The following is a 19,649-nucleotide window of genomic DNA, read 5'->3' as shown; positions in this document are numbered from 1 at the left end:
TTTTCTGAACTAGTATCTTGAGATAGAGACTGTGTCACCAATATGGCATATTTTGAATTACAAACTTTAAGGCAGGCACTGATTTGAAGTATATTTGTAGCCTTTGTTTTGCTATCATGAATCTGGAATAATTTCGCAACAGTCCATAGTGCTAGCTAGGAGCTTAATGGGTTTAAACCAGAGGTGCTATTCAGAAGGTTCTGACAGGTTCTGGAGAACCGGTAATAGAAATTTTTAGTAGTTTGGAGAACTGGCAAATACCACTTCTGTCTGGCCTCAGAGTGGGGTGGGAATAGAGATTTTGCAATTTCCTAGCCCCAGGAGTGGGGAGGGAATGGAGATTTTTCAGTATCCTTCCCCTGGAGTGGGGATTTTGCAGTATCCTTCCCCCAGGAGTAGGGAGGGAATGGGGATTTTGCAGTATCCTTCCCCCAGGAATGGGGATTTTGCAGTATCCTTCCCCCTGGAGTGGGGTGGGAATGGATATTTTGCAGTATCCTTCCCCTGCCATGCCCACAGGACTGATAGTAAAAAAAATTCAATTCCACCACTGGTTTAAACCATACCATGTAGTCTTTACAACGTATTGGTGTTTTTTTTTTTTCATTAGGAATTGGGCACTGTTCCCCATTGATTTACATCTGCAGCTCTAATCAAGCCATGAAACAGAACAGCTTGTCATGTCTGCTTGATATATAGAAAAGATTCTTTTTAAAAGAGAAAACAAAGGAGGAACAGGGAAATGGGTGGTGGAAGAGACAACTGACAAAAATGTGTTTTGCTTGGCAGGGAAGACTTCACCTACATGTAACAGCTTTTGCTTGGTTTTTCGAAACATGTTCAATCCCTGGCATGTGATAAAACTTTTTGAGTTAAAACTACAGAAGCAGATGAAATATTCAAGTTGAGACATTTGCGCTGAGAAATTTGGTTTATGTTATGTTCCTCCCACTTCTTTGAGTATTCTTTGAAGTTCTTAAGTGCTCACCTAAGTTTTGTTGTCACAGTTGATGGATATTTTGTTAAGACTGACACATGGATGTTGTAGAAGTAGTTTGAATGGACAGAATGGGGTGGGGAAGCGTGGGGAAGATTTAATTATATTTCCTTTTAAAAAAATTTTATTTTATGCTTTAATTTTTCAGCCTACTGGTTCTTATTTGCCTTGCTTTGTATAATACGAAACTGGATTGTGTGAATACCACATAAATCCCACTTCTGTGGTATTTTCTAGTGGTTCTGCGATCTTAAATAGCATTTTTATCTTTCAGAGGTTGACCAGAATTCATTTTTGTCGCCTGCAATTGTGATATCAATGTCTTTTTAATCATAGAACCTTCATCTGTGTCCCTCACTAGAGAATTTGCATTTGGTTAAGCAAACATTTGCCGCACAAATATCATTAATTTAATCTCAGATGGAACTTGTACATCCAAGAATTCGTTCTCGTAGTTCTTGCAAAGTTATTGGAAAGAGCGTGATTAAATATAGTAGAATTCTTGAAGTTTTCCTATTATTTCAACCCTAGTCAAATGCCAATCAAGTTTATGAGCAGAAAACAGGAAAGGAGCAGATCTGTCCTCTGTTCAACCTATTTTCTTCCCTGGCATCCCTCAAGGATAGACCAAAGATACCTTGCTGTGAACAAATTACCCTTGACATCTGCCCTACAAATCAAGCTATTCAATATACAGAGACGGGCAAATTACGTATTATGACACATGAGGTACCAGTTGCTTCTCTTCATCCCTAGCAATCATCATCATTGTTATCATCACCAACATCCCTAATCATTTGCTGCTATTCTGTGACTTCTCTGCCCAACATATCATTCTGTCTTAACAGGCAAATTGATGACTCAGGATGAGATGCAGATGCTCAGACCAGCCTGCTCAACCTGACATCCTCCAGATATATTAGATTTCAGAGTCACACAAACAGCAGGTTGCTAGGAACCAAAATTTAACACACCTTAAAAGGAACAGACTGGTGGAAGCTGGCCAAAAGCACTGCACGGGTAGTCTTGATGCTCAGATCCTAACAATGAACCCTTCTTCTACACAATTCATTCACACCGCAATCCAGGGTCTTAACACAACTATAGGCAGGATCTACGTTCACTTCATCAACTGCAGACTGCAAATATTTCCAGCAGCTTGTTACTACCAGCTGAGAGAATATGAAATACAAGTTAGGAGGCAGGGGCCATGGAGAGAAGAGAAATGCCCTTGAATGCATATACTATTTGAAATGGATTGATAGGAAAGTGGGGGTGAGGAAGGGAAGTGGTTCCCCAAGGTTGCAGGCAGATAATTTTTTTTTTTGCTCTTTTCAATGGAGCATCGCTGGTTTGCAGTCAGCCCTTGGTTGATGGATGGGAGTGTGTCTAGGAGCAGATGGGAGAAAAAGTCTTGTGTGGTTGGACACTCTATCTGGGCTTTTAAGCTGCGTTTAACACTATCCTATCCCACTGCAATTTCACAGGGATTTTGAAGAAACCATCGTATTTTCTTTCAGGAAGTTGTCCTTTGCTCCTACTTTTCTTTTAGCTAAAATGAACCTCTGACCTGATAGAAGAGTACATACTTGTATGCAGTGGTGGGTTGCCCCCGGTTCGGACCGGTTCACAAGAACCGGTAGTAAAACCGGCGGGAGCCCCATCCACCACCCCAGATGTCGTCATCAGCGATCTGCGCATGAGCAGAAGCTTCCACACATGCTCAGAAGCAAGGCCCGTGCGCGAGCGAAGTGAGCGTGTCTGTGATCCCGTTGCGAACCGGTGGTAAAGGAAAGTAGAAGCCACCCCTGCTTGTATGTAGTGGCGAAATCCAATTTTTTTTTTTACTATCAGTTCTGTGGGTGTGGCTTGGTGGGCGTGGTGTGGCTTGGTGGGCGTGTCTTGGTGGGCGTGGCAGGGGAAGGATACTGCAAAATCTCCATTCCCACCCTACTCTGGGGTCAGCCAGAGGTGGTATTTGCCGGTTCTCTGAACTACTCAAAATTTCCGCTACCAGTTCTCCAGAACCTGTCAGAACCTGCTGGATTTCACCCCCGCTTGTATGGGGTAAATCTCCAGTATAAAGTCTGACATTTCTAACAATGCTGAAAACAAACAAATAAACACAACAAACAAAGGCTAAAATCCATGCCGAGGTTGTTATTGATCCATAATCACTACTGTTGATTAGTGTGAACCAAGCACTAATGTTCACAGATGGACGAATAGTTACAGGGGTTGCTTGTGAGAATGTCTACGACAAATTTTTTGCAGCCCATTTTCATCCCCGGGAGCATTGCAAAAATCTAATGATGACAGCATCCTTTCGTATTAAAAAAACCTGAGCACCGAGAGAGGAGGGGACAGATCCTTTGAAGTTACAAGTTTTATTGAAGTTGGATAATGACCTTAACTGGCAAGGAAGTGTAATAATCTATAACTGGGCTGCTTGTCTCTGAAAATTATCTTCCAAATGGCAGGCTTTCAAAGTCTGGGAAGTGTTTTTGTTTTCATCAGTTTTGCAGTTCATCTTGGAAAATGTCCTCCCTGGATAGATGTCATCATGGCTACATCAGGTCAGAGTGATAAAAAGAAAATAATGCATTTCTCCTTGGATACTCCTTTGTACTGTTCTTGGATATTTGAGTATCAAATCAAATAACTTTATGACAGTCTTTGAGCAGCCTTTGATATCTGAGTAATATTGGTGAATCTGCTCAGTATGGAAACAGGTCTGGGTTCTGTAATCATTTCCTACTTCAGAGATAAAAAAAACAAAAACAAAAGTTCTAAAAGTGAAGTTAAAAGACCCAGGCTTGCTTACAAAAACACTCTGCCAGTAGGAAGAGAAGTAAAAGTCCCTTGACTTTCCTCAAGGAGTTGCAATCATTAAGATTCTTTCTCCCAGGTAGGTAGGTAGACAGCCGTCCAAAAGTCACCTCAGGTTATTCCTAAGTGCCCCCATTGCAGGGGTGCTATTCAGCAGGTTCTGACAGGTTCTGGAGAACTGGTAGTGGAAATTTTGAGTAGTTCAGAGAACTAGTAAATACCATCTCTGTCTGGCCTCAGAGTGGGGTGGGAATGGAGATTTTGCAACATCCTTCCCCCAGGAGTAGGGAGGGAATGGGAATTTTGCAGTATCTTTCCCCTGAAGTAGGATGGGAATGGAGATTTTGCAGTATCCTTCCCCTGCCACACCCACCAAGACACACCCACCAACCACACCACCTCCATCAAGCCACATCCACAGAACCAGTAGTAAAAAATTTTTAATTCCACCACTGCCCCATTCAAATCCGTGTGTGTGTGTGTGTGTGTGTGTGTGTGTGCGCGCGCGCGCGCTGCTGAAGAGCCAGCTCTGGCAGCAAACACAGTAGATTGTGGATAAGAGAAAGAAAAGCTCTCTCCCCACAGCAGCCATTTTGGGGAGGAGTCCAATATTTCCTACTTCAGTGTCCATCATCATGAGGCAATATAGTTTCTGAGAAGGAATTGTGGAAATTGAAGTTCACGACTCTTACATAGGCACCAGATTGAAAATCAGTGCCCTGTGTAATTAACCCTAGGTGAGTGTTATGGAAATAAACATACATTCTTCCTCTTTTGGTCTCTTTTTGTTTGGTTGAATTGTAGATTATAAGATATTTTGGAAGCAAGAATCCATTTTCTTGTGGCTTATAAACTTCCATAAATCCAAAATGATTGCCTTGATAATTGGCTAGTACACCTGTTCTTCTTGTTTCTGCTAGCCTTATCAAGGGTGGGGAAGCTGTCATGCATGTAACAAAAATCGTTCTATATCAGATTAAGTTCTTATAGATGAAGTTCTTATCAGACTAAATTCTTATACTCAGTTCAGCATCTTCTTACCCATGGTCAAGTAGGTTTCTCTGGAGATTCCTTCTCAATTCTTGTTCCCCAGCAAACGATATTTGAAAAGATGCCACTTTCAAATCAGGAACTACCTCACAGCTGCCATGACTAATCAGCAGTAAATAATTGGATGAATCATTCTATAAAACTAATGAACATCACCACATCCTATACTGAGTCATGCATCATATTTTGTTTAAATCATTTATATGTCAGGCTGTCCTCTGTTTGGAAATATCCTTTATTCCAGAGGTACTTCATGGGTGTCCATGGGTAATAACTGGAGTGGAAAAAGTGGCCTCCAAAAACCTTTAAAAGGTTGCAAGATCATGAAATCACATGTAAATTTGCACAAAATCCCAGAAATCTCATCAAATATTATGCAGAAACATCCCCAAAGGAGCCCAAACATATTACACAATATTGCTGAAATTAAATAGGATCCTGAAAATTATGAAATGTTAGCAATGTTTTTTGGGATACTGAATGAAATTGCATACAGTGTCAGGTGCCAGAAAAGTTTGATGAGCCCTGGTTTATTTAAAGTCTGGTCTGTTTTAAATCTGATTTAAAGATAAGAACTCATGTGTTGTTTTTGTCCATTTATCAATAGCATCAGAGCAAGCGATACACCAATACACAAGTCCACTGCATAGTGACGTAGAACTGTAAGCTGCATTCACATGACACAAAGAAGCCACTCAGTTTTTGCCTTAAACAATCATGGAAAGCCAGATCACATAGTTGCTTTGTGGTTCATTGTGTTCAGTGATCACAAAAAAATTGGATTAATTGTGCAGACGGTACTTAAGTTAGTTATGGATAAGTACATCATGAAAGCAGTCATAAATTGGGATGCATTTTAAATTTTTTAAGGTTGTAGGAAGAAATTTTTTCCCTTTCCTTTTTTTAAATAATAAAAAAGAAGTGGAGTCAGCTATTAAACGTTTAGGGAATGCTACTAAATCCAAAGTTCTTGCTCTTTGCCTCCTCCTCCTCCTTCACTTGACACATCTGTATTATTTACACAGTCATTTCACAGCCCATTTGTTCTTTCTGGTTTGATGGTCTATAAAATATTTCTATTGCTAGTTTCAGTCTCCGAAACATCTCTGATTACAGCCCATAATGACACACTAGGACAGTCAGTCTCTACTTGCTTAAATCTCTACCTTCAGGTAAGACTAGTGTGCCCTTTTTCCTCCCCTTCTCCTGTTTTTATTCTGGCACATTAGAAGCTTAAACTCCATGCAAGAAAATCTTCTTTGACAATCTGAATATTTCTCAATGTCGTATTTATAGCACATAAGGTTGCCTGCTACAGTCCTACACAAACTTACTTTTGGCATGATTGTTCCACCCCATTCTTTTCCAAAAAAAGAAATAAACTATATTTATCTCTGTCACAGACTATTCTCCTTTATTTCATGAACAGGATGAATGGTTCTTTCCAAGTCTTCAGACAGCATCCAGAAGTGAGTTTCTCCCTAATTGTTCTTGCAGCAAAATCCAGATGTGGAGCTTCATCTGGGATGTTTTGCAAATGTTACCAAGATTCTGGAAGATGTACATGAGGAGAAGCTGGTGTGAACAGTCTCTTAAAGTTTTATCTGGAAGCTTAGTGTTGCTTATGTTGGGATCATAATGATATTATCGAAGTTGCATCCATGTTATTCTTTCTGTTCTCCATGTGCTGGATATTAAGGATTAAATGTCAGCTTCCATTATTCCCCTCTGGCTGAGTGCTAAAATTCTTCATTCCACTCTTAATGGCCTCAAATGCTGTGATGTAAGTTGGAGGAGTATGACTTTAACATAGGAACTGTACATTAGAGGGGTTTTGCAAAGGTGTATTGTAACTAGATAGCCCTCCCCCAAGTAAAATCAGCCAGGTTTTGGGGGGTGGGGGATTTTTAAAGGTGCATGTTGGCATAAAGCACCTTGGTCTTTTAATTCCCCCAACCCCACAGAATCTGAACTATTTAGTTCTTTAATAGATCTCAAAATTTAACAGATTAACAGAGTTAGAAGGGACCTTGTAGGTCATCTAGTCCAACCCCCCCCCAAAGCAGGAGACCCTACACCATTTCTGACAAATGGCAGTCCAATCTTTTCTTAAAAGTCTCAAGTGATGAAGCTCCCACAACTTCTGAAGCCAAGCTGTTCCATTGGTTGATTGTTCTCATTGTCAGAACGTTCCTCCTCATTTCTAGGTTGAATCTCTTCTTGGTCAGTTTCCATCCATTATTCCTTGTCTGGCCTTCAGGTGCTTTGGAAAATAGCTTGAGCCCTTCCTCTCTGTGGAAGCTCCTTAAATATTGGAAGATGGCTATCATGTCTCCCCTGGTCCTTCTCTTCACTAGACTAGCTATGCCCAGTTCCTGCAACCGTTCTTCGTATGTTTTAGCCTCCAACCCCCTAATCATTCTGGTTGCTCTTCTCTGCACTTTTTCTAGAGTCTCAACATCTTTTTTATAGTGTGGTGACCAAAACTGGATGCAGTACTCTAGGTGTGATCTTACTAGGGCTTTATAGAGTGGTATTAGTACCTCACTTGATCTTGATTGTATCCCTCTGTTAATGCAATTTAGGATTGCATTGGCTACTCATACTGGAGACATAAAATGGTGTCTGGGGGCACATGAAACCTACAGGCCACAAACCGAGCATCCTATGTGATAACAATTAATTAGAAGCAAGCTGGGTAGGCTCTGAAGAAATGACATCCAGCAGGGTTACCTGGGAGGATTTTGAAGTTGAAGATCCTGAGGAATTAGACAAAGACCTTGGTGACATGAACATTGCCTTCTGTCAGTTTGATCCCTGTTCCCCTTGACTAAAATATACTGCCAGAGTAGGGATTAGAAGCTGGGTCCAGTTGGCTATGAATGACTTAGTGCAGAAGAAAGAGATGGCCATCTCCCTGAAGTGGCATTGGCGTGATCCTCATTAAGAGGCCAGCCTTGACCCCAGCTGTATTTCAAACTTGCCCTTTTTGGTGAAGGTGAATGAGAAAGAGGTAAGCCATCAATTCCATAGGGCTTTAGAAAAAAAAAAGGATTATCTGGTTCTGTCAACCCTTCAAGATTGATCAGACTAGGAACTCAATGTCATGTAGGTCAATACTACTTTTAATGTAAAGCTATAGTAACAGAATCCTGTGATTCTGAATGCATCCTTCCTCTCCCCCCACCCCTTATTTTTATGAGAACTAGGGAAGGTCTCATCTGAGATGTTTATTCCGGTTACTTTACTGCTCTAGAGTCAGCCCTCTTTTATTTGACTGTTGTCTTGGTAGCAGCTCTTTTCTCTGAAATTGCATTGGCTGTTCTCATTGATGACCTTAGTTTGGCTGAAATGGGAGGGGGGGTCACAACTCTACTAGATCTTTCAGCAGTCTCCAACACCCACCCCAATTTTTCAACCGTCATGACCACTGTTGTCACAAGGCTTCTAAAATATACCATGTTGGGGAAAATTGATTCAGAAATTTCCAAATGAAATGAAATACCAACTATAAAGCCAGTAAGGGGAAAACAATCACGACAATCTTCTGAAATTATTAAGTTGGCAATTGAAGAAAAAACCTTCACAAATATATACAGTAGACTTCTATATTCTATAATAGCTGTCAGTGAAAGCAGAAGCCTGTTGTACTGCATTTCACATAGGAGTTCTAAGATAAATTGAATTTGAGAATTTTGATTTATAAATTATGGCTTGAAAGGCTTCCACTGTTTAGTGTTTTCTATCATGTATCATCAGTTTTATTTAGACCCAACTGTATGTTTGAGTATGAATAATAAGATAGTTGATTAGACAAAATCCAAATATATATCACTCTTTTGTGAGGTTAGGGGGCATTTTAGTTTAGAACAGTATTTGTTCAGTACAGTCAGGACAGAAAAAAACAAAGTATTACACAGTACATAATTAACATGTTGAATTTACAGCCACAGTATGTGGTTAGGACCACTGGTTTAGATTGTTTTAAGGAGGATTACACAAATTTATGTATAAGTAATCAGTGGCTATTAGTCATGATGCTTAAATGGCACCTTATCAACATCAACTTCTTTAGTATACACCAGGTGCTATGCAAAAATAGAAAACACAAGTTTCTGCCTGCAGGCTCACAAACTAAAACACAAAATGTCTGAGACAAGAGAAGAAGGGGAGGTGGAGGCAGAGGAGGGAATGTGTCATGTCAGTTGGGAGAGAGAAAGAGTAAGAAAGACCATAAAGATGCATTATCATTAATTGAGGAATATGGAATTTTTTTTTAAAAAATCAAATATTTATCAGAAACATTGCTTAGAAAATTTATATCCTGCCTTTCCAGTTCATTTTCTCTTGTTCAGCATGGCTGATGGGGGAAAAAAAAAAAGCTGCTTTTACTTAAGAGTTTCATTCTGTCTTGCCACCAATTTAACATTTCTCTGCCTCACCTGAACTAGACAGAAAATACATATGGAACAGAATGATGTTGTTATTGGTGTGTTAGTGATATCCTGTTCAAAAACCTTCACTGGCTTGTAAAAACAGCCCTCCAGTTAGTGATATGGGATGACTACAATCTCGTGAATGTCAACTTCAATAGGCTAATCAACAGAACAGAAAACTGATGATAGGGTCATTCCTTCTGATCCCATTCTTCCAGCACAAATCAACTATCAATGTTTCTGGGCCAAAGCTAGAATTGAAACCTGATTAATATGTATTTAGGAAATCAGTTTTCTAAAAAATAGAAGATCTTACCTAGCAATCGTTAGCTTGAGGATCTTGCTAAAGAATATAATAATTGGTACTATTGTAATAGGATCATGAAGACTTTTTAAAGGCATGGTCTCACATTGATCATATTTAGGTCAATGGTAGCTGTACCAGCTTGATCTTCACCCTCCTTTGCCTGCATTTCAGTTGTTCTAAATTTTTCTTAAAATGTGTTACCCAGAACTGAAAATGATTTGGAGTTGGAATCAGAGTAATGCAGAATACAGATGAACTTTTACTTCCTGAAATCTGGAAATGATACTTCCAGTAATGCTACCTAAAACTATACTTGTCATTTTAGCAGCAATATCACACTAGTAACTCAAATTCAGTTTATCTTCAGCTACAATTTCAAGATTTCAATTTCTTATCTACTATTATCTAGCTACGTATATTTAAGTATTTGCTTTCTGTAGCTCCGTATGAAAAGGTATTAAATTCAATTGCTTAGTCCATTTGATACCTGTAGAGTAAGGAAAATGACCTTGATAGAAATGTGCAGGAACCTTTACTGTCAGGTGCAAAGAATCAGAATCATGTGTTAAGTTGCAATTCCAAAAGAATTTATTGCTCAAGTCTATACACATGAATCAACTAAAGTTGAATACTAATTTAGAGCCAGATAAGGGTCAACAGAACTCAAGAGGGATTGGACAGGGGTTGTTTATGGTAACACAATAACTTTAATCTGATGATGTGCTTCATTCCACCATCAGCCCCAGCTCTGCCTGCTGTTCTTCTAATTATATAGGCAAAGGGGTTGAAATACTTTTTAGGTTCAGAACTAGATAACATTCAGAAGTGTAGATATCTCTCAAGGCATCCAGAACTATGAGGAGGAGAAGGAGGAGGCCCAGCATAAACTTGGAAGATTCTGTTATTTTAGCCTATCTCTATAAAAGTAGTTTTAGCTTCCCATGGAGTTGATTTTATGGTCTGATCTTCCTACTGGGGCTGAGATCAATCTTGCATGTCTGATTGTCATCAGATATTCCCTATGTGTCTGTTAAGCTCCAGCTTGATTGAAAACCTGCTTCTTTAAAAGTATGTGGTGGGACACCTTCCATCTTCTCAAGGAAGCCTGAGCCAAAAGCTGTGTTGAGTAATTCAACCTGGAACCTTTTGCCATCCTCAGAGTAGCTGGAATGCTTCTTTCTTTTCTCTGCCTATGATTTTGAACATATTTACAATGGTTTTTTTCCCAGTTGATCTTAAATATCTTTTGCTAACTTTAATTTTCCTCACAAAATCTCTAAAATTATGATCTAAAATTTCATATCATTCTTTGGTATTCTTGAGTGATTCTTTCCATCTCCTACGGTAGGTGTGCTTTTCGTTATCAGGATTTTTGTGCAGCAGCACTGCCTTTTTATGCAATTTCCATTTTTTAAAAATCTCAGTAATTTTTATCATTTCTGTCTTCTCCCTTCTCCTATCCATTTTGGGCTCCATTAGCTTTTTCTTCCTTCTTCCACCCATCCATTAGCTTTTCCTGCCACAGGATCCTATTATCATTTCTCTAAACTTAGTAAAATCTGCTTTCTTGAAGACTATACAAAAACATTATTTATTTATTTATTTATTTATTTATTTATTTATTTATTTATTTATTTATTTATTTATTTGTTTAAATTTCTATACTGCCCTTCTCCAATGTAGGACTCAGGGCGGTGAACAGCCAAAGTAAAAACAAGACATACATACAAAACATACAAAATCTAAAATCTGTTTAAAATAATTAAATAATTTTGGCCGTAATTAAAACATTCCAATTTAAAATCCGTTTAAAATTTGACTCAAGCCATTATTCTGGATCTTGACCAAATTTATATATTTCTTAATTAAGTTTCTATAACCACCCACCTCACTTCCAAAAGATCATTAAAATCATTAAAAACAGTAACAACTTAACCTGCAAGAAAGCACTGTCAACTTCCTTGGCATAGCTCAAATGATAGGAAGTTACTTTATATTACACAGCTGAGGTTTTTCCTTTGTGACTGTCAAAATCAGAAGGTTCTCTTACCACTGACTTTAGTATCAAAATTATTCTTCAAAGTCGCTTTTACTTTGAAAGAACAGGAGGAATATTATTGTGATACTACTGTTAGAGAATCTGAGATTTATACTACCATGGAAAGATGAGAAAAAGTGATTTATTGGAGCTGAGTTGTGTGCCTATAGTATTCATGGCTTGAAATGAAGAAGTAAATAAATAAATAGGAGTCAAACTAAATATACCAGTGAGTGTTCCAGTGGTGAAATCCAAATTTTTTTACTACCGGTTCTGTGGGCGTGGCTTGGTGGGCATGGTGTGGCTTGGTGGGCGTGGCAGGAGAAGAATACTGCAAAATCTCCATTCCCACCCCACTCCAGGGGAAGGATACTGCAAAATCCCCATTCCCTCCCCACTCCTGGAGGAAGGATATTGCAAAATATCCATTCCCACCCCACTCTGAGCCCAGCCAGAGGTGGTATTTATCAGTTCTCCAAACTACTCAAAATTTCTGCTACCAATTTTCCGGAATTTTCTGCTCAAAATTCCTGCTCCTGGTTCTCCAGAACCTGTCAGAACCTGCTGGATTTCACCCCTGCAGTGTTCCTAATATGAGGTACTCCAGATACATTAGGGCTTCAACAACAGAATTCCTTGAAAGACATACTTTTATTTTTCCAGGAAAATCATTCTTGCAATTTTTGTATTCAGTTGTAAATACCCTACCTTATATCTTGCAAATGACATCTCATTCATGAGAGGGAGGTACAGTACCAGCTGGCTTTTTGGAGCCGTAAGGCTTATGGCAGGAAGGACCAAAAATCTGTAGAAAAAGATAACCTAAGCTAAAGGAAAAGCTCAAAGGATTCTAAACTTATTCAGTATAGATCTGCCTCCACAAGGTGCTGTGCCTTAGAGGGGTATCACTCTGACTTGAAGTGAAGGGTGTTATAGAGTTACATCACTCCACTGTGACAGAGTCAAAGATGGTGTCAGGCCCAAGGAATCAACAACGACGTGAGGTTATTTCAAAATAGTTTCTTTATTGTTGCTTGTCTATCAATAGAAATCTTGCCGGGCTAAAAGCACTAATCTGCATAGCTATTAGATATACCCTATGAATGGCTAGGAAGGATCTATCTTTTCCCATCACAAAGATTCCAAACTATGTCTTTTTTGCTCCTTGGGAAAGACCCTTTTCCTTCTGGGCTACATTCTGCCACATCTAGACAACTCATCTAAACTGGCTGCTTTGCTTCTGCTTCTCTAACAGTAGCTGTTGAATACATGTCACTGTAAGTCAACCAAGGATTAGTTGCCTTTGCTTCAAGGATGGGTGCCATTCTGCGGCTTTGTTTCAGATGGAGCTTTAACAAGCATGAGTCAGCAATGTGCTGCAGCTGCCAAAAAAGCCAATGCAGTCCTAGACTGCTTCAACAGAAGGATGATAGCATCAAGATCACGGGAAATGATAGTAACGCTCTGTACTGCACTAGTGAGGTCAATACTGTGTGCAGTTCTGAGCAGCATGGTACAAAAAGAAGAGCCGAGGCCCTAGAAAGAGTGCAGAGAAGAACAAAGATGATAAGGGGCCTGGAGGCTAAACCAGAGGTGCTATTCAGCAGGTTCTGACAGGTTCTGGAGAACCGGTAGTGGAAATTTTGAGTAGTTCGGAGAACCAGCAAATACTACCTCTGGCTGGCCCCAGAGTGGTGTGGGAATGGAGATTTTGCAATATCCTTCCCCCAGGAGTGGGGAGGGAATGGGGATTTTGCAATATCCTTCCCCCAGGAGTGGGGAGGGAATGGGGATTTTGCAGTATCCTTCCCCTGGAGTGGGGTAGAGATTTTGCAGTATCCTTCCCCTGCCATGCCCACCAAGCCATACCACGCCTACCAAGCCACATCCACAGAACCAGTAGAAAAAAAAATTGAATTCCACCACTGGCCGCTAAACCATATGATGAATGGCTAAAGGAACAAGCATGTTTAGCCTAACAAAGAGAAGGCTTAGAGGTGACATGATAGCCGTCTTCTAATATTTGGAGAGTCATCACAGAGAAGGGAGGGGTCAATTTATTCTCCGTGACCCTTGAGGGCAGGACAAGAAGCAACAGGTGGAATCTCCCTCATCAGAGGGAGATTCTGAGATTCAGCCTGGAACCAAGGAGGAAATTCCAGAAAGAACAATCAATGGAACAGCTTACCTCCCAAAGTTGTGGGGTTTTAAAGAAAAGATTGGACATCTTTGTCTGGGATAGTACAAGGACTTCTGCCTTGGGCAGGAGGTTGGACAATAAGACCTCCAAAGATCCTTTCCAGCCATATGCTATGATTCCAAGTCCAAGCATCCTTTCAAAGATTTATATAGCCATCCTTACCAAATGCCTCGTGATGACTGGCCATGGGCGGGATGGAATGGCATATACTGGAGAGGGCATCACTGGATGGAATGTTAAACAGAAGCTCTCTATGCTGCCATGGTTATTTCGGAGTCTCATTTATTATTATTAGAATGTGAAAATGAATCTGCCCTGGTCACGTTATACTGACTAATGCAATATATTTTAAAACATAACACTGCTGAACGGCTAATAATTATTAACTAGAAAAGAAATGAGATGTTTATTATTGCGTGACTTGTACCATATGTTTGCTAATTAAATGGACACTTCACGCTGAGTAACAGTGAGATGTGAAAACAATGCAAACGCACAAACACACACACACACATATATATTGAAAAGAATCATTTGGTAGAAAACAGAGCAAATGTGTGAATTTGAATAACATTGTTTGGTCTGCAAAAGAGAGAAATGATACAAATCAGTCTAAATGTCTTTAGAGGAAGGCACTCTTTCTTGGACTGTAAGATTCTAGGAAAGCCATCACGACACATATTTTCTGATGTAGGCTTTCTTGTGAGAAGAAAAATCTACTGTGTATTGCCTGAGTAGTGCTCCGTTCCTTTCAACTGTTCCAATCTCTAGAGAATTCATCAACAGGGAATTCTAGCAGTTGTAATCCACTACCTCTGGAGGATAGAAGGTAGACGGTCTAGATGGTGCCATTTCTGCAGATCAACCAAATATTTAATATTTTATGCATCAACTACAGTGACAGGAAATGTCAAGCAAACACTAAATGGGGCGCAGCGAGCCATTTCCATCACCAGATGACGATTGGTCTTAAGTTCTCCCATCCTCGTCTTTGTCTTTCTGCCATCTTTGGATCTCAACCCTTCTCCTGACAGATACCTTTATGTTCTAACCCCGTGATGGCAAACTTATGGCACGTGTGCCACAGGTGGCATGCGGAGCCATATTGGTGGGCACGCGAGCGTTGCCCTAGCTCAGCTCCAGCGCACGCATCTAATTTTTGGGCCTTCTGGGCCCACTGGAAGTCATCAAATGGGCCTTTTCTGGCCTCCAGAGGGGTGGGGAAGCCTGTTTTTGCCCTCCCCAGGCTCCAAGAAAGCCTCTGGAGCCTGGGGAGAGTGAAAAACAGGCCTACCGGGTCCACTGTGCCATTGCGTGCCAAAAACAGAGGGAGCGTGCACGGGGCACATTGAATTATGGGTATGGGCACACACGCACATGACCCCCCCATTCTCCCCCCTCTTTTGGCAAACGACGGCAAAAAGGTTAGCCATCACTGTTCTAACTCCACCAGAGTCTAGCAAAATACAAATGTCCCAAAGGCAAGAGACAAATGTCACTGAGGGTGGCTGAAGAATTGGAACAGGGCAGCATCAAAAAGAAAGAGGGTTGCAGGATGGAGGATGAAGCTGTACTTATGAGAAAGAACTGAAGAGGAAAATAATAATCAAAGTAATACAGGTAGTCCACAACTTATGAGTAATTGCCTAGCAACTGTTCAAAGTTACAACAGACCCTCCCAAAAGCTACTTAGGAGTCAATTTGAGAGGTAGGATTGCCACACACCCCAATCATGTGATCATATTTTGAGTGCTTGGCAACCAACTCACTTTATGGCCATTTGTAGCACCTTGCGGTCACAGGACCATTATTTTTGATTTTTTTTTTTTTTTTTTGCTGATTTCTGGTGTTTACTTCTGGTTTCTGGCAAATAATGCCCATAAGTTACCATGGATTCACATAATGGCTACAGTGTTCACTTAATGACTGCTATGTTTGCTTAACAACGCCAGCATTTGCTTAACAACCACTGCAAAAAACATAATACATCCAATGCCTCAATTATGATTGTAAATTGAAGATTATCTATACAGACGGAAGAAAAGGAAAGGCATATAAGTTGGAGGAAGGAACTCTGTCAAAAATGAAAGATAAACCCATATTTACCTCAGAAATTATACAGGTTCATCCGGTTTAGCTTCACACGGATGTCAAAAAAAAATCCTGCATTTTTCAATCATTCTTATTCAGTCTGTTGGAAAGGAAAATGCTTCAGAGTTTTATGTGGGGCGGTGTTTTGATTTTTTTTAAGAATAAATTTTAACAAAATTCTCACTGGTAGGATGTAAGATTGTTTAGTTCCCCTAGTTAGCTGATGGAGGGATAGAACCAGTGGTGGGATTCAAGCAATTTAACAACCGGTTCTCTGCCCTAATGATTTCTTCCAACAACCAGTTTGTCAAACTGCTCAGAAAGTTAACAACCGGTTCTCCTGAAGTGGTGCAAACTGGCTGAATCCCACCACTGGGTAGGATCCCACCCCATCTTTCCACATTTTCATTCTTCTTCAAAGAGGTATAATGAAAAAAAGAACTCCTCTCGGTCTTTTTCAGGCTGGGAAGCCTGGGCAATTGGGTAGACTATCACGTAACGAAGAGGAGGGGGGAAAAAAGTGAAGTTAATTGCATCCTCCTGCAACAATAAAGTTCAAAATCAAGATGATACAGCCATTCTGATGGTCACAAGCATTCTTCTCTTCACAATCGCAGAAATAAATGGCACAGCTATACAGGTAGTCCTCGACTTACAACAGCTTCACTTAGTGACTGTTTGAAGTTACAACGGCACTGAAAAGTCACTTAATGATTTTTCACACTTATGATTGTTGCAGCATCCCTTCAAGTCATGTGATTAACACTTGGATGCTTGACAACTGATTCACATTTATGACTGTTGCAGTGTCCCAAGGTCATGTGATCCTGTATATCCCTACACAACCCATCAAGGAACACAATAACCACTTGTCCCATAGGTACTTCTTGTTTTGTTTCGTTTCCCCCTCCCCTAGATTGCCGGATTCTGAGAGTCCTTGATGATGGCCTTAAACATAAAGAACAGATCCAGTTTTGCGCAGACGACAGAAAGGAAATTGCGATTGCCTTGTGTGTCCTCTTAGTAACCCATCAACACTCTAGAGGTGTGGGTGCCCCAAAGGTGCTTTCTCAGGAGGCAATTGGACTTTCTTCTTTTATCTTTTGAAGACGTTTCGCTTCTCATCCAAGAAGCTTCTTCAGCTCTGACAGGATAGTGGGGAATGGAAGGATTTATATTCCTTGCAGACAGCCGGTCATCTGCATCCTTTTAGAGGGTCATTGAAGCACTTGGAAGTTTATCTGTGTCCTCAGGGTCACCTGAGTGGTGCTCCTGGTTCCTGTAGTCTGCCATTTCCACCCCCCCCCAAAATCTGGAAATCCATTCCTACTCTCCCACACCGTTCAAAGGGTGTTCATCCCAAATTGTATAGCTAAAGGTCTATAGAGATTCTCAGTCATCCAGGATGCAAAAGGATGCAAATGACTAGCTGTCTGCAAGGAATATAAATCCTTCCATTCTCTGCTATCCTGTCAGAAGCTTCTTGGATGAGAAGCAAAACATCTTCAAAGAAAAAACAAGAAAATGTCCAGTTGCCTCCTGAAAAAGCACCTTTCAGACAACCATGACCTGGATGATTGAGAATCTCTAGACTCTAGGTGTGTCTGTGTGTCTGTGTGTGTGTCTGTGTGTGTGACAACCATGACCTGGCTGACTGAGAATTTCTAGACGTGTGTGTGTATGTGTGTGTGACCACCATGACCTGGATGATTGAGAATCTCTAAACTCTAGGTGTGTCTGTGTGTGTGTTTGTGTGCGTGTGCGTGTGACAACCATGATCTGGATGACTGAGAATTTCTACAAATGTGTGTGTATGTGACCACCATAACTTGGATGATTGAGAATCTCTAGACTCTAGGGGTGTGTGTGTGTGTCTGTGTGTGTGTGTGTGTGTGTGTGTGACAACCATGACTTGGATGATTGAGAATCTCTAGACTCTAGGGGTGTGTGTGTGTGTGTGTGTGTGTGTGTGTGTGACAACCATGACTTGGATGATTGAGAATCTTTAGACTCTAGGGGTGTGTGTGTGTGTGTGTGTGTGTGTGCGCGTGTGTGTGTGTGTGTGTGTGTGTGTGAGAGAGAGAGAGAGAGAGAGAGAGAGAGAGAATCATGACCTGGATGACTGAGAATCTCTACAGACTCTAGGGGTGTGTGTGTGTGTGTGTGTGTGTGTGTGTGTGTGTTTTAAATGCTGCTTCGCGCTCCCACTTCGTTTTCCACGCAAGGCTCATTTACACCAAAGGAGCCTCAGTCTCCGCACCACCCTGGGCGGCCCACCTGGAACAAAAACACTCCAGGATTCTCGAAAAGCAGCCAAAGTGCTAATCAAGCGAGGCCGGAGCCGCGTGAGCTTCTGCCGTAGCTGCTTGGCACAGAAGACGGGGCTGTCTGGCCGCAGCTATGAGGTAACGTCTGGCTTTTCTGCCAAGCTGCAGAACTAGTCAGACGCTCCCAGGGAAACGAAGTGGGGGGGGGGGGGGAGAGAGAAGCAGAAAAGTTAGACGAGGAATCATCTTCTAGAAACTTCCTCCTCCCGGTTTTTCTCTCTCTCCTCAATTACATAACCTCCGTAGTTCGGACGCAAAAGATTTTAATCAGCTGCTTCCGATGGAGGAAACGGCGTTTTATACCGCTGCTTTCCCCCCTATTCTCTTTTTGGTGCGTGCTCGAGTCCTCAGACAGACAAACTGGAAATGCATAAATAAATAATCCGCCCCCACCTCACCCACAATACAGCTTCAGCTTCAACAGCCTATTTTTGGAAGCAACTGAAATAGAGGATTTTTTTTTTTTTTGGTCCTCCCTCCCCCCTAACTCCTCCAACCTGTATTTGTAGCATCATCGCCATCATCTCTCGTGTCTTTCTCTTTCCCCCAAAGCCGGCAAGTTAGTCAGGTGGAACTATTGTTTAGTCAGTGTATCTTCCCAATTCCAGCTTGTTTTTCCACAAAAGGAGTAGTTAGTGGGGGGGAGTTTGTCCGTAGCTACTCGGGGTTCGAATTCATCTAATCTCCTTCATGGAATATCCAGTGACGTGACAGGAGTTGGTTTTATTTTGAGTGAGGCAAAATGATATGTAGTACCTAGTTTATTGAAGTATTTAATCTGTATCCTCCTTGAGGCACTGGGGGCTTTGTTTCTGTTTTCTGCAAAACCAAATGTAGAAAGCAGACTTGGATGTGAGACCTCCATATAAATGGAAAAGTTACAGTCTTCTGAACAAGGCTACTTTTTACAGTTGGTAACTTTATAGGGCTTTTTTTTTTTAAAAAAAGAATCTATTCTCAAGATTTGGTCAGCCAATGAAATGAAGTTTCAGTGAGGTAATGGATGTGGCACAAGGCTTCTGTAAAGATGCAGGTGCCAGATTTTATTTATTTTTTTTTGCTAAGCACAGCTTTAGGTAGGAATTGTGCAACCTGAAAAAGCCCATTTAAATTTTCAGGAATACGAACTATATTTGCTCCATTTTTGCAGAAATGTAATTACAAAATGACTTTCTAGTGTAGTTCTGCAGCAGGCAATTTGATAGAAAGGAAAAGCAAATGCTAACAGAAATAGTTATAACCAGCCTAGTTGTATATTGTAGAAATTCAGATTTGATGTCCCCCCAATTTTTAATCTACGAAAGAGGACTTCAGTCAGGGATAGACACAATGGTACACTTTATGAACTCCAGCTACAACAAAGGGGTTGCATTC

The 19,649-nt window shown here is 40.7% G+C and overlaps 3 long non-coding RNA genes across 4 annotated transcripts in view; 1 reads left to right on the top strand and 2 right to left on the bottom strand.

Annotated features, from left to right (window-relative positions):
• Nucleotides 1-19,178, bottom strand: part of LOC132711183 (uncharacterized) — a 59,269-nt gene extending 40,091 nt beyond the window's left edge. Inside the window, exon 1 of the long non-coding RNA XR_015732970.1 lies at nucleotides 18,773-19,178. This is a non-coding gene — a long non-coding RNA (uncharacterized LOC132711183). The remainder of the gene's footprint in view (nucleotides 1-18,772) is intronic.
• Nucleotides 4,373-6,597, top strand: LOC117674870 (uncharacterized). Its single transcript, XR_004594024.3, has 2 exons — nucleotides 4,373-4,563; nucleotides 6,306-6,597. It is a non-coding gene; the product is annotated as an uncharacterized LOC117674870 (long non-coding RNA).
• On the bottom strand, nucleotides 6,264-14,087 carry LOC148114504 (uncharacterized). 2 transcript variants are annotated; one of them, XR_015732969.1, is made up of 2 exons: nucleotides 14,020-14,087; nucleotides 6,264-6,563 (listed from the first exon to the last, which is right to left on the bottom strand). It is a non-coding gene; the product is annotated as an uncharacterized LOC148114504 (long non-coding RNA). The 2 variants fall into 2 exon arrangements; XR_015732968.1 differs by having other exon boundaries at nucleotides 6,264-6,652; nucleotides 14,020-14,083.
• Nucleotides 19,179-19,649: the final 471 nt, after the last annotated feature.

The sequence above is a fragment of the Pantherophis guttatus genome, chromosome 3 (genome assembly GCF_059756535.1).
Source record: "Pantherophis guttatus breed Tessera chromosome 3, ASM5975653v1, whole genome shotgun sequence".
Classification (NCBI taxonomy): Eukaryota; Metazoa; Chordata; class Lepidosauria; order Squamata; family Colubridae; genus Pantherophis; species Pantherophis guttatus.
This window is presented reverse-complemented; position numbering and strand designations above follow the sequence as displayed.